Genomic DNA, 12,988 nt, shown 5'->3' with positions numbered 1-12,988 from the left:
AATATCACTTTATGTATATGTTTTTCTCTTGAAACTAGACTTGGTCATTTTTCCTAATTGACATTGTTTACACATAGTATTCTCAGGCTTCTTTAGTTTAGGAAAACCTCTTACTTTCTTCATTTTACTAATGTTTATCAAATTTTCAAAATTCACATGACATAATCTCTTGTTCCATAACCAAACATCTTCTTGTTGTGAAAACAAATATGTCTCATTAGATAAATCTAGATAGAATGAGTTACCTCTTGCTTGATCACCACTTCCAATTAGCTTACCATCAACATAATATATATTGGCCTTCCTGTGATGGAATTCAACTCCATATCTTGATTTGTTTAGTTGTGAAACACTCAACATATTATAGTTAAGTCCTTCAACCTAGAGAACATTATCACACTTGATCTTGTCAGTCAATTGAATTGTACCTTTACCTTTCACAAAACATGTAATATCATTACCAAATTTAACACATCCACCTTTTTATGGACCAATATCCTCAAATTTATCTCTATCATCAGTCATATGGTTAGAGAAACCACTATCAATTATCCATCTATCACTCTTGTTCGCATAAGAGATTAATGCAGTTTTCTCATCTTCATTATAATCTTCTTTCATAGCAACATAGACAACTTCATCATCATTACTTTCAAATTTAGTGTTAGTTTATTCTTCATCAATATAACAATATTTCTTACCTTTTTCATCCTTGTTTTTCTTGTAGTCTTATTCATCTCTTTTTATTTTGTACTTGCTTTCCTTACTCTCATCCTTGTCTTCTCTGTCAGGACACCTAGTAGTAATATGACTAACCTTGTTGCATTAAAAAAAAAGGTTATTTCCCTTTTTATTTTCCCCTACCTCTTCCAAATATTTTTGTAATAATTGCTTCAAGTTCATCAAGCTCACCATCAGAACTATCACTATCACTCTTCTCATGTTTGGCTTTCTTTTTGCTAAGAACCAGTTGTGACTTAAAAGAAGATTCAATAGTAGCAAGAGTGTAATTATCAAAGTTAGACATCTCAAAAGTAGTAAGTCTACCAATTATACCTTCCAAAGTCAAAGTGCTACCTAGAGTACATCTTAGTTCTTGAATTACAAAGACTCTAATGGCATATATAGGGAGTAGGGTCCTTGATACTTTTCTTATCACTGTTTCATCTTCAATTTTTCCATTTGCACCTCAAATATTATTAACAACTTTATTGATTATTTTGTATTACTATACTATATTCTCACCTTCCATCATTCTCATTTCATCAAATTTACCTCTCAGGCTCTTTGATTCATCTCTCTAGACATTGTCATCACCTCCATATATAGTCTTTAGTTTGTCACACATCTTCTTTGCACTATCACATTCTTTTATATCATCAAACTCGACATAGCTTAGGGATGAGGAAATCTCCAACATTGTTTTATTGTGTTCCTTCTTTTTCTTTAGTTGTTCAGCTATCAAAGGAGTAGTTATTATTTCCATATATTCATTATCCACAAAGTGGATAGCAACATCACTGATACTAGATATATGCAGCCTCATCAATGTTTTCCATGCAAGAAAGTTCTTTTTGTTTAGTTTTGACACCTCCCTTTTGTGAGTGATGATCTTTAGCTTCAAGTACCTTCAAAATTCTCTTTGTAAGCACTTGGCTTTGATACCAATTGTTAGAAATGATTAGAATAACTGAGAGGAGGGATGAATCAGTTACTCAAGGTCCACAAGTACCATTTGAACAATTTAACATCTAAACATTTTCTTTTCTACTTATCTTGTTGTTTCTCGATCTCTACTACACTGATAAAAAATTTATTATCCAAAAATAATAGACTTTTCTAAATATAAACATGTAAATTTAAATCACCATAAAACATTGATCACGAATTTGACACTATGATTTTATGTCGAAACCCAATTTGGGAAAAACCAACAAAAACATGTCACCACTTTTTCACTCTTTCAAAGTGAGATTTGTTAGGAGCCAACCCTAATTAAGGTTACAATACACACTATCAAATGTGACCTGATTAGAGGATTTAATCACCCTTTTAGGAGTGGCCTTGTCAGAGGACTTTGATCTTTCCATTTAGAATGTCACCTTGCTAAAGGATTTACATAGACTATTAAGTCCTTTAAATTATTATTAGGTCAACCTTTTGATTAAAATAATTTCAATACAAACTGTTTACAATGACTAGAAAGAAAAAAATAGGGTTTTGATCTATATGTTTGCAACTCACTTTTGTAGGTTCAGATCCCTACTCGGTTCATCTATTGATTTGCTGATAAGTTCCCTTGTCAACTTTGTCTCTTAACTCACTCAACAACCGTTCAAGAAGTCATCCCCCTTCACATCAAAACCTAAGCTTCCTGTTCAGATTCACTTATCAACTTTAGTAGCATTTGCGAAAGCATTTCTTGCTCTTGCTTCACTCTCACTCTTACACGCTTGTGTTCACCCTTGTGTACCTTTGTTCGACCTTTCTTTGTGCACATCCTTGCTCAGAAATTTTGCTCTATACCTCCTTAAATAGGTAAGTCTTTCTTGATGTTTTCCATGATCATTGTAGATCTTAGGGTTTGAGATCTGGTCCATCAGATTCATTATATCTTTCATCTTCTTTCTTTTCTAGAAACTTCTCATCTATTGAATTAGCTCATAGGTATTCTAGCTAATCCTCTCCTTGAATTTAATGATCCAAATCATTAGTCTTATCTTCACAATGGTTTCCATATCCCAAGAAATTAACTGAGTCAAATAGTAATCATGATTACTCAAACACATTCAAAATACTCTCACTCAACAATTACTAAGTTTTGACACTCAGTAATCACTCGATCATTATAAAACTTCTTTTCTTAGCATCAACTAACTTTCTTAGCTAATACTGATGCTTGGCTAACACTAAATTTTCTTGGCTTGCACTAGAACTTGGTTGACACTAGCATCACTCAACATTTCTTGGTCTTTCACTTTATTTCTCGATTAAGCTTTACATTCATGATATAAACAATCACTTTTTCTTTTCAAAGTCTTACTAACCAAGTGTCCATTGAAACTTCATTTTCATAACTCAAACTTTCCTCTAGGTGTTATTTTTATGAGCAATCTCTCTAATCCTCTTCATTAATCAAATAGATATGACATTTAGATTAGATAACAACATGTCCCATTAGTAGATTTGACATCATTGACAAAAAAACAATTACTCGAATTGTAAATTTTGAAAAATATCTTAAATGAACCTTTGATTATAGAATTAGAACATTATGAGCTCAAATGACCTATGTACTTAAAATAGTAACTTTGCACTAAGATATCCCTTTATTAAAAAATAAATCAGAAACATTTTTTAGGGATGTAAGATTTCTCTTAGACCTAAGATGATCTTGCATCAGATACTTGGGGTAATTTGAGAAGTCACCTTGTCACATCTTAGGTATTTAGAGGGAAAAAAAATATGGTTAACTTCCTCCCTTGTTAGCCATGATGAATCTTCAACATGCCATCCTTTCCATTTGACCAAATATTCTTCATATTTCATGTTTATTGTAATTCTACCACCATGATTGTCTAAGATTCCTTCAATATCCTTTGTAGCTAAAATAGTTGTTGGAATACTCCAAAGTGCTTCTATGATCTCATCTTCAACACCTCCTTCATGATATCTATCAAATCTAAAATTTTAAACATTGGTGAAATATTTTGTTCACTAGAAAACTCCACTTCATAGGTATTTCCAAAATCATGCTTCTTCAGTATCTTGCATGATCCAAACTTCTTCATCTTCAACTTATTTATGCTCCCACTGGAAATATCTCCTTCCTCAAATGAAACATGACTTTATCTCCAATCTAAATTTCCTTATGTTTCCTTTTCTCATCTACTTTAGGCTTGTATTGTATATTCATTTGGTAATGTGTTTCATCGCCTCCTCATAAATGTTCTTCAAGTGTTCTACAAAATCTTCAACTTCAATGCTACTTGTCTGACCTTTATCCAATCTCCTTAATTAAGATAATTTTCTAGGACTAGTTCCACATACTATCTGGAAAGGAGATTTACTAGTATTTATATTAATGTAATTATTGTATGCAAATTTTGCCTATGGTAAAATAAAATTGTATCCCTTTGGTTTATCTCCAACCAAACATCATAAAAAAATATTCCTAAAATCCTATTCACCTCTTATATTCATCCATCACTTTGCGAATGATGTGATGAGCTAAAATTCAAATCCGTCTTTAACTTTTTCCAAAATGTTCGCTAAAAGTACCCAATAAATTTGGTGTCTTAATCTAAAACTATGCTCTTTGGTAGACCATGTAGTCTCACCATGTTTCTGAAAAATAATTTTGCTACATGAACAATATCATTAGTCTTCTTATAGGGAATGAATGTGCCATCTATGAAAACCTATCAACCACCACAAAAATTGAATCATGCCCTCATTGATACCTTGGTAAACTAAGAAAAAAGTCCATACTGATATATTTCCATGGACTCTCTGGTACAGGTAATGAGTGATATAACCCTATATTCCTGTTTTCTCATTTTTTCGACTAACATGCTCTACAACTCTGTACAAATTTCTTGACATCTTACTAAAACTATGTCATTAATAATTTTCACTAAGCCAAGTAATAGTTTTATCAAGACTAAAATGTCCAACCAACCCTCCACTATGTTTCTCCTTGATGAGATTCTACCTCATAGAAAATGTCATACTACAAAATTGTCTTCCTCTAGATAACATACCATCCTAGATGATGAAATCCAACCACCTAGGTCTTTCTAGATTAATAAGTTTTGTATATGCTTTCTAGCCTTTTTCCAAAATGAGAATCCTCTACATATAATCTCTTGAGTTCTTTGAGCCCAACAACCTCAATCTACATCTCTTTTAGGAAAATTTGTCTCTCGCTAAGATATTGTGCAACCCTGTTGGACCTCCTACTCCTATATTTCAAAACAAATGTTGAACTCTACAAAAAATCAACCCATGTCAAATGATTTTCATTCAGCTTTCCTTGACTATTCACATATTGCAAAGCTTGATTATGATTATATAAAACAAACTCCTTAGGAAAATGATCATTTATCCACTTCTTCAATGCCTAAACTATAACATAAAGCTCTTGATCATAAGAAAATTATTTTCTTTTGGTATAATTTAACTTCTCATTGAAGCAAGAAACAAGTCTACCTTCTTGGCTCAAAATACCTCCAATTGCATTATCACTAGCATCATAGTCTACTTAAAACATATTCTTCAAATATGAAAGTGCTAAGAAAGGTTATTTTGTAACTTTTTATTTCAAAAATTCAAATCTCTTATCTGCTCTTGTAGTCCACTTAAACTCCTTTCTATCTCCTCTCATTATTTCAATCAAGGGTCCACAAACACTGTTAAAACTCCTATTACAATTTTTGTAAAATCTAGTGAAAACATTAAAAGATATCATCTCACTAGAATTCTTTTGATAGGTCATTGGATGATAGCTTTCATACAATCCCTCCTTTTTCTTGAAAGCCATCATTCATTCATCTCCTTATCTGGTCCATATTTGTTGATATTTGCTCATTAGATCTATCTTAGTGAAATACATAGATTCACTTAAACGGTCCATAATAGCATCCATCCTTAGCAAGGGAAGTTTGTAATTCATAGTGATATTTTTGATGGCTCAAGAATCTATAAAAATCCTCCATTCTCTATGTTTATTTGGTCTTAATATTGCTAGTACAATACATGGACTCAAACTCTCTCAAATCAACCCCTTCTACAACAATTTTTGTACTTGTATATTCAATTTTTCACTTTCTACTAGAGCAATCTGTGATCTTCCTTATTTGACAAACTGGCTATTGGATTCATATCCATCTGATGACTAATCTCTCTTGGAGGTGGAAACCCATCAAACACATTATCATATATAATATCCTTAAACTCATCCAAAAAATATGTAACTTATGTAGGTACATTTTCTTCTTCCCCTTAACCAAATTTTGGAGTTAAAGAAACACATACATTCTCATACCTCATACCTTCTAGAAAATTTTTCTATTAAATAAATAAGTTATCACATTAATAGCTACCTTTTCTTCTATTTCTTACAATAGATTAAGCTTGTTTTGCATGCCATCCTTTGTCATGGAATAGGTATTTGTATGATCATCATGTATAGTGCACATGAAAAACTTCCATGACCTTCCTAGTAACATATGAAATGCATCAATGGGTATGATGTCACATAGTACCTCATCACAATAGCTTGCAAGCCTAAACTTTACCACTAACTGTTCATTGCGCATGACCTTGTAATCATCTTGCACCTAGGAAATTTGGTACGAACATGGATGTCTCTTTCTTGAGATTTAATTTTTTGATCATCTCCTCTTACATCAAAATGACAATGCTCTCACAATCAATAATCACCTTACAATGCTTATCCTCACACTTACACCTAGTGTGAAATAAACTCTTCATGTGATCCAATTCCTTCTTTTCACTTATCAAGGTTCTCCTAACTATGAGGGTTTCTCCCCTCTCAAAATTATCTAAGGACTCAAAATGGGCTTCTTCTTTTTCATGTGCAACTCTTGTTTGACCTTCAACTCTCATATATGTCCTTCCTTGGTGTTGGGGACATTCATAAGCTTGATTTCCATCTTCATCACAATGGAAACAAGATCCACAAAAGCCTCCTCTTCCTAGTCATTTCTCTCTTCCTCTTCCTTTCTGATCCCTATTATTTTGATCACAACAATCATTGAAAATACTACACCTTTGATTCTAAGTGTTTATTGCCTTGTAATTCTTCTTCTTATCTTCATTTTGGCCTCCATAAGATCATCCATTGGACCTTCTTAAATGACCTCTTCTACTTTTCTTTCTTTCAAACTTATTGTTCAATTTTTCTTTCACCCTTAAGGTAAACTAGTAGGCCTCTTCAATACTAGTCATTCTAACAAAACTCAACTCCTCCTGAATACTTTTCCTTAACCCATTAAGATAACAATAAATTCTCTCCTTTTCATCTTTTGCATGACCCATTCTAATGAGAACTTGATATAACTCTTTTCTATACTCCTCAATTGGTATTTTTTCTTGCTTCAACCCTTGCATTTTCTTTAGCAGATCGAGCTTATAATCAATAGGAATGAATTGTCTCTTTATTTTCTCCACCATTTGATCCCACCTTGTGATTTTCTTCTACCTGAATCTCCTTCTACCAATTTTTTTCTTGTCCTTTCAGTTTGGCCTTCACAAAATTGACCCTCTCAAGATCTTTGATTTTTTCATACTCAAAATATTCTTTTGGATCATTAACCTAGTCGATTAGCTCCTCTAGCTTAAGAGTTCCCAAAAATTTTGTGACTCCAATCTTGGTTTTTTTTTTCAATTCTAGAAATGGTTCTAAAATATCTATCCTCATCTGCATCCCTATTCATTTCTTCATCTTCGTGTTCAACATTCCTTTCTTCTTCAAGTTCATCCTCACGTTTATCTCTTATTGAAATATCCATTCCTCTACAAATATCCTCTTGCAATGCTTTCACTTGTATCTAGAAGGCTCTAAAACCCTCTTCTATCACACCTCCATCTATTCTTTCATGGTTCATTCATGCAGGCATTTTTGCGCTTATCGCTTCAAACCCATAACCATGATTCTCATGAAAAATGCATTACAATCAATGATATGTCTATAAACTTAGGAACTCCTCCTCTGATACCACTTGATGAAGGGTATTCCCCTTAGTAAAATAAATACATAATAGAAATAGAGAAATAACAAGAAGTTTCAAGAACATGAAGTTGACTTTATATTATCTCTAAAAGTATAGAGTTACAAATTTAAGAAATGAAACATGCAAAGCCACATAATCATTTTCCATACAAAATTATGTGAGCCAGAGCCACAACCAACATCCCTAAACTATCCTAGACAACCCTATGGGCCTTCTTTATATAGATAATTTTCCACCTCCCAAGAAAGTTCTAGAAATTTAACACTAGACCCCAAGGCTAACCAAACCTAAATTAATATTATTTTTCATACTTTTGTACATAAGAGCAAGCCCCAAATTAGAATGAAAAATAAATTTTGAGGAAATCTCTTTTTTTCCCATTTCAGGTGATGCAACTTCTAAAGACCATTACTCATCACCAATTGTCTAATTGACTATTATGACCCAATTTTAGAAATGCCATGACCTAGTCTGTAACATTTGACTTATAGAAAGCTCCAATTAGATGAGGTTTGAACCCCTTTTTAGAGCCTCTAAATCCCTCAATATATAGTTTAATATTTTTATACCTTGCTGCCAATACCGATTTTTTTTAATAACTTCACAAACATGCTTAATAGTGCAATGAAACTTTACTGGCAGGTTGACATATCTAAAATTAGCCCCTAGTTGTGAGATTAGAACATTTTGAACTTAAATGAACAACTTAATAAAAATAGTAAGCCTCTAGAAATAGTAATTTTGAACTGAGATAACCCTTATTGAAATATAAATAAAACATGTTTTTGGGTGATGCAAGATTGCCCTTACATCTAAGATGCTCCTGCATTGATTTCTAGTCTAGGTTTCAACACTAATAGAAAAGAAAATTAAGAAAACTAAACTGAAGGAGGAGAAAAGGTAAACATGAAGAATCTTGAGGGCCTAAAAAAGAGATCCAAGTCATGGAGAAAGAAAAGGGAAAAAGAAGCAAGTAAACTCAACTTTGACTACCTAACCCCTCAAAATCAAATAAAAGCTTAAGTCTTGTAGACTTTGACATTCCTTCTTCCATTTTTCCTAATTGGTATGAGTCATGAAACATGTTGGTAGTGGGCCAATACCCCTCATTGGACCGATGACATGGTTTAACAACCTCTTGTGTCTTCTACATGTCTAGTTAGTATAATGGGCATTGATAGGTTGATCTTTTGGTGCAACAAAAACCTTAGTGGTTAACAAGTGGTATTAGAGCTTGGTCACATGGTTGAATGTAATATTGGGAGGGGGATTATTGGTGATTTTCCAATATTTCTTGTTGGATTCACAACATTTTTTGACAACCTCTAGTGTCTTCTATAAATCTAGTGGTTGTATCAAGCATTAATAGGTATATCTTTTGGTGCAATTATAACCCTAGTAATTAACATAATTAACCTAACACAAACCCTTGATGAAAAAGACTTCATCAAGACCTATCAATTGTTTATATTGATGAAAAAGGAAAGTTAAATTTATAAATCTATTTTTTTTATTAGAGACTATGCATAATTTCTTTGTTTCATCAAAGATCTAAAACATATGCCATTTCTTAGTAGCCTTTATAAGTAAACTTAGTACACATTTTAATGAATTGTTACTTTATTTTGATATTTATTAAAGACAAAAAGTACTCCATTAACACACATCTAGACATAAGAGGGCAATAATATATACCTAGGGTACACTTCAATCTATTAAAGGAAGAAAATAATCAAATATTTGTACATTTATCCATATCATCAAAAATTATTACTCAAAACCACAAAATAAGAGTCCAATTGACTAACCCAAGAGAAATTGACTTTTATGATGCAACAATTTATGTAAAAGTTTTTGTACCAACAACCTTGATAAATTCAAATAAAAAAACTCAAAGGTGAATAAATCTCTACATAGACATTTTGTTTGTTCAATCTTGTGTGGAAAAAATCATTCTTGCACATCAAATCAAGGTTGAGACACTTGACTTGAACTTGGCACCTTAATCCAAACCATAATAATTTCTAAGACTATACTAAACCAAGCGCATCTTCTAGACTAGGAATTTATGTGGCATAGATAATGTATTTTGAATGATATAAACATGTATTGTTCACTTTTATCAAAGATAAGTGTATATCTTATATTATTTTATATTCAAATCATATCTATTCACCTAGATTTGATTTAATCCACATTAATTTTATTTTATTGTTTAAATTTATTTATATCTTTAGATTACTCATATAAAACATTTACAGTAATTTTATTTCTAATATATTTTGTAAACCCAATCTATTCCTACAATCAACCTAGTGGGTTTAATTTTCATGTTAAGTAAGATTTTCAAATTTTTTAAGACTTCATGATATTTAATTATAATCCTATGTACATTACAAGTGGACTCAAAGGGCCCTCTAACTTGTACTGATTGGTTGGCACCAAAGGCTTACATATACCACTACATTTGGCATCACAATTGTGCTAGTAACTGGTCGCCCAACTAAAAATTGTTGGAATTGGCTCCCATTAGATGGGTGTCAAAATTTTTCTATTGCAAGGGTTACTATTAGAATTGTGATGGCCATAGGTGTCATAAATTGGGCTACCATTCTGGCAAACTGTTTATTTTCATTGTAACAATTGTGATAGAAATCTGTCAAAGACACCATCACAATTGTGACGTCTGTGTGATAGAAATGCTATGGGCCCCATGGCAAGCCATCAAAACCATCTATCATAATTGGGACAGGCATGTGGCAGGAATGTTGTGGGATCGATGGCAGTCATCACAATTGCAACGACATGTTGTATTAATAAAAAATAAATTGGCGACAAACATTGAAAAGCTATGATGCAATCATAGGTTAATATGTTCATATAGTCATAAGTTAATATTGAGCTTCACTTGGTTGTGACAATAGTTTAATATTCTCTACTAATTAGGGCCAACCACATGGAGGTGAAAGCTCATTTGGCCCCACCACCCCCCACCCATGCCAACATCTAAATTCCCTATTAACATCTAAAATATTTAAGAAATGATCAATGTTTAAAGTACAAAAAGGTTCTAGAGATGCAAAAGTGACATCATTTTCCCATCTTCTGGTGCATGTCATTTTTCAATTGCATCCAAAATAAGATTCTGCTACTCTAAATTGAGAATGCACATGCAACTGTGTTCTGTATGCATGGACAATAGAAGAAGCTGAAAAAACCCAGCACATTTACATTTATTTAATAGTTCTATGCAAATCTCTAACAAAAATGCAAACTTGTTGGGTTTTTTTAGCTCCACTTGACATCGTATGAATATGAATTGAGATTTTATATTGAACTATGACATCCTTCTGCATTGCTGAAACCAATAGCTTCACACAGTTAGTTGTCATGCAATCATAGGTTAATGTTGAACTTCACTTGGTTTCAAGAATAGTTTACTATTCTCTACTAAGTAGGGCCAACCACGTGAAGGTGGAAGCTCATTTGACCCCACCCCACCCCCCTAACATCTAAATTCCTAATGTAGGAGCATCCTAGGTTTCCTTGTAATCTTGCACTTTTGTTCTTTTTACCAGTTGTTACCGAGTTCTAGTTACTGTCAAGTGATTCCATTGGTTGCCAAGTGATCCTTTGGTTACTGAGTGATCCTTTGGTTGCCGAGTGATTCCTTTGGTTTCCGAGTCTACCAAGTGATCCTTTGGTTGCCAAGTCCTCCATGTTGCCAAGCATTAGAGGATGTTGAGTTCATAGTTGCTTCTGAGTGAGTCTTTGGATGCCGAGCTCGTTTGGACGTTGAGTGCTAGTATTTTGTAGAGCCTTCATTTGTTGAGTTATCTATGTCTAGTTCCAATTTGGGTTGACCTTGCTCGTATTTTATTTTTTTATTGGTAGTTAATATTTGATGTGAGCCAACTTGTGGTTGTGCATGCATTTAATGTAAGATTTAATTTTTTGATAGGCCAACTTGTGGCTGCACAAGTATTTAAAGAGGTCTAGGATTGAGTTTTGGGGGTAGATTGGTAGATTAGGGTGAAGATGGAATAAAGGATATGTGCCTGAATTATGAATTTGAAGTTGTATTTCTTTACATTTGGTCGTAACCCAAAAGGCCTTACAGAAAATATTTAAGAAAGGATCAATCTTTTAAAGTACAAAAAAAATACTAGACCTACAAAATTGACATCATTTTCCTATCTTTTGGTGCATGTCATTTTTCTATTGCATCCAAAATAAGATTCTACCACTTTGAATCGAGAATGCATGTGCAACTGTGTTCAAATGCATGGATAGTAGGCAGAGTTGATAAAACACAACACAATTACATTTATTTAATAGGTCAATTAAGTTTTTAAAATTATAGACCATCATCATGAACAATGTTCATGTTGGTCTATAACTTAAAATACCTAATTAAAGACCTCTAACAAAAATGCAAACTTGTTATATTTTTTAGCTCTACCTAATGTCATATGCATATGAATTGATGTTGCATATTGAACTATGGCATCCTTCTACATTGCCTCAAACTAAAACATTCACATAATTAGTTGTCATATAACCATAGGTTATTGTTGAGCTTCACTTGGTTTTGAGAATAGTTTAATATTTTGTACTAATCAGGGCCAACCATGTGAAGATGAAGCTCATTTTTCCCCCTCCCCCCCAACTTCTAATTTCTCCATTAACATCTAAAATCTTAAAGAAAGGATCAATCTTTAAAGTACTTGGAATGTCCTCATCACCTCATGTTACTCTTAGGAGAAGCCCATCTTTATTGTTCACGAAAAATTTATCACACGAGTACATCTAGGAATATCCTCATCACCTCCTACATAAAACGAATCCAATATTAGAAAATGTCGCCTAAGAAATAATAGTTCAAGTGAAATAAACACATGAAAAATGAGAGAGAAAAAGATGAATCTACTTACCAATAGGCATTGCCATTGCATCTATGGTCATGCTACCTATTGAGTGAGTTTTAATATTTTTTTGTTGTTCCAAGATCTCTCTATTTATATACATACATACATACACACACACACACATATATATATATACATACATACATGCATACATATACAAAGATCACAAGGGCACAACAACAAGATGCAAAGATCACAAGGGCACGACAAAGAAATACAGCAATCACAAGGGCACATGCATGCATACATACATACATATATACATACATACATGTATGTGTGTATGTGTATATATAGAGAGAG

This window comes from Cupressus sempervirens, chromosome 8 (genome assembly GCF_028749045.1).
Source record: "Cupressus sempervirens isolate cs-2001-9-10 chromosome 8, ASM2874904v1, whole genome shotgun sequence".
Classification (NCBI taxonomy): domain Eukaryota; kingdom Viridiplantae; phylum Streptophyta; class Pinopsida; order Cupressales; family Cupressaceae; genus Cupressus; species Cupressus sempervirens.
This window is presented reverse-complemented; position numbering follows the sequence as displayed.